Source organism: Heptranchias perlo, chromosome 3 (genome assembly GCF_035084215.1).
Source record: "Heptranchias perlo isolate sHepPer1 chromosome 3, sHepPer1.hap1, whole genome shotgun sequence".
NCBI classification, from domain to species: Eukaryota; Metazoa; Chordata; class Chondrichthyes; order Hexanchiformes; family Hexanchidae; genus Heptranchias; species Heptranchias perlo.
The window spans coordinates 86622836-86626009 of record NC_090327.1 but is presented as its reverse complement, the minus strand read 5'-3'; the positions used below and the strand labels follow the sequence as shown (position 1 = coordinate 86626009).

The 3174-nt window shown below is 43.3% G+C and overlaps 1 non-coding gene across 1 annotated transcript; it reads right to left on the bottom strand.

Annotated features, from left to right (window-relative positions):
• Nucleotides 1–2607: 2607 nt before the first annotated feature.
• Nucleotides 2608–2722, bottom strand: LOC137320316 (U5 spliceosomal RNA). Its single transcript, XR_010962475.1, has one exon. It is a non-coding gene; the product is annotated as a U5 spliceosomal RNA (small nuclear RNA).
• Between the last annotated feature and the right edge of the window lie 452 nt (nt 2723–3174).

Below are 3174 nucleotides of genomic sequence, written 5' to 3'. Positions count from 1 at the left end.
AGGAGTGTACATATTACAGAGAGGGAGGTGCTGGAAGTCTTAACGCGCATCAAGGTAGATAAATCTCCGGGACCTGATGAAATGTATCCCAGGACGTTATGGGAGGTTAGGGAGGAAATTGCGGGTCCCCTAGCAGAGATATTTGAATCATCCACCGCTACAGGTGAGGTGCCTGAAGATTGGAGGGTAGCAAATGTTGTGCCTTTGTTTAAGAAGGGCGGCAGGGAAAAGCCTGGGAACTACAGACCGGTGAGCCTGACATCTGTAGTGGGTAAGTTGTTAGAGGGTATTCTGAGAGACAGGATCTACGGGCATTTGGAGAGGCAGGGACTGATTAGGAACAGTCAGCATGGTTTTGTGAGAGGAAAATCATGTCTCACGAATTTGATTGAGTTTTTTGAAGGGGTAACCAAGAAGATAGATGAGGGCTGTGCAGTAGACGTGGTCTACATGGACTTTAGCAAAGCCTTTGACAAGGTACCGCATGGTAGGTTGTTACATAAGGTTAAATCTCACGGGATCCAAGGTGAGGTAGCCAATTGGATACAACATTGGCTTGACGACAGAAGACAGAGGGTGGGTGTAGAGGGTTGTTTTTCAAATTGGAGGCCTGTGACCAGCGGTGTGCCTCAGGGATCGGTGCTGGGTCCGCTGTTATTTGTTATTTATATTAATGATTTGGATGAGAATTTAGGAGGCATGGTTAGTAAGTTTGCAGATGACACCAAGATTGGTGGCATTGTGGACAGTGAAGAAGGTTATCTAGGATTGCAACGGGATCTTGATAAATTGGGCCAGTGGGCCGATGAATGGCAGATGGAGTTTAATTTAGATAAATGTGAGGTGATGCATTTTGGTAGATCGAATCGGGCCAGGACCTACTCCGTTAACGGTAGGGCGTTGGGGAGAGTTATAGAACAAAGAGATCTAGGAGTACAGGTTCATAGCTCCTTGAAAGTGGAGTCACAGGTGGATAGGGTGGTGAAGAAGGCATTCAGCTTGCTTGGTTTCATTGGTCAGAACATTGAATACAGGAGTTGGGATGTCTTGTTGAAGTTGTACAAGACGTTAGTTAGGCCACACTTGGAATACTGTGTACAGTTCTGGTCACCCTATTATAGAAAGGATATTATTAAACTAGAAAGAGTGCAGAAAAGATTTACTAGGATGCTGCTGGGACTTGATGGTTTGACTTATAGGGAGAGGTTAGATAGACTGGGACTTTTTTCCCTGGAGAGTAGGAGGTTGAGGGGTGATCTTATACAAGTCTATAAAATAATGAGGGGCATAGATAAGGTAGATAGTCAAAATCTTTTCCCAAAGGTAGGGGAGTCTATAACGAGGGGGCATAGATTTAAGGTGAGAGGGGAGAGATACAAAAGGGTCCAGAGGGGCAATTTTTTCACTCAAAGGGTGGTGAGTGTCTGGAACGAGCTGCCAGAGGCAGTAGTAGAGGCGGGTACAATTTTGTCTTTTAAAAAGCATTTGGACAGTTCCATGGGTAAGATGGGTATAGAGGGATATGGGCCAAGTGCAGGCAATTGGGACGAGCTTAGTGGTATAAACTGGGCGACATGGACATGTTGGGCCGAAGGGCCTGTTTCCATGTTGTAAACTTCTATGATTCTATGATTCTATCGAGGCCAGTTATTTGAAAAATGTAAGGAGTCGCACAACACCAGGTTATAGTCCAACAGCTTTATTTGAAATCACAAGCTTTCGGAGCTTTGCTCCTTCGTCAGGTGAAGTGAAGAGTTACATAAAGGCACAGCATATATAGTCAGAGAACAATGCCTGGTGATTACAGATAATCTTTCGAACTGCCCGTTATCACACCTCGGCAGAGAGATAATCACAGCAATTAAAGGAGTTAATGGTGTTCAAACAGGATAGTCAGGGAAACATTACATCCAAGAATACTGAGGTGGGGTCACCAGGGGTCAAATGTAGCAGATGCTGGGGTTTGTATTAAAAACAGATAACTTTTTTTTGCTGGAAATCGCAGCAGGTCCAGCCACATCTGTGTATGGAGAACAAGCCAACTACGCCTTGAGTCTGGATGACTCGACGTCAGGTGGGGTTACATGTGGCGTGACATGAACCCAAGATCCCGGTTGAGGCCGTCCTCATGGGTGCGGAACTTGGCTATCAATTTCTTTGATATAATGTTTCCCTGATTAACCTGTTTGAACACCATTGACTGCTTTGATTGCTGTGATTATCTCTCTGCCGAGGTGTGATAAAGGGCAGTTAGAAAGATTATCCATAATCACCAGGCATTGTTCTCTGACTCGCTATGCTGTGCCTTTATGTAACTCTTCACTTCACCTGACGAAGGAGCAAAGCTCCAAAAGCTTGTGATTTCAAATAAAGCTGTTGGACTATAACCTGGTGTTGTGCGACTCCTTGCATTTGTCCACCCCAGTCCATCACCGGCATCTCCACATCATAGTTATTAGAAACACATACCACCTAATCCCAAAAATTTAAATATTTAACACATTGCAATTTTAGAGAGTATCCAATACCCAAGCACTTGGCAACCTAACTAATGAATCTAAAGACATACCTACAACTAAAGATAAATCTTTCTTTCAGCAATAAATCAGCCCCACAAAAGCAGGGCATCAAAAAATTACTTAAAAACTCCAAATGCTCCTCTCCACGGAAATCTTTAGTAAAAGGCGAAAGATTTATACGATCTGAAGAGAAAGCAGAGTAATCTAAAGACTCAACCTCAGCTCCTTGCTCCTAAGCGATGACATACCTCTTTAACATTGTACTAAGCCGCTAGCACTAAGATCCAGAGAAAACATATTACCACAGATCAACACAGCAAGTGGAAAAGTAATGACAATCTTCAATCTCCGTGAAAGCTACAGTCAAACCTGAAGTTTATTTTGCTTTTTTGCAAAGTACTACGTAGAACCTTAGGGGTATGTAAATAAGCTCTGAGCTTTGTGGAGGCTGGTTGACAGTGACGTGTTCAATTCTTACTTGGGTAGAAGTTCACTTCATATGTTTATACTGTCTCTGTGTTTGAACTTTCATATGAGAAATTTTAATTAGCAGTTTCTGCTAGTGAACAAACTGTATTTTGGTTCATACAGGAAGCCATTGACGCAATTACAGCAGAGACAGAGCTCAGAGCTGTGCATGGAAAGTAGTCAATTG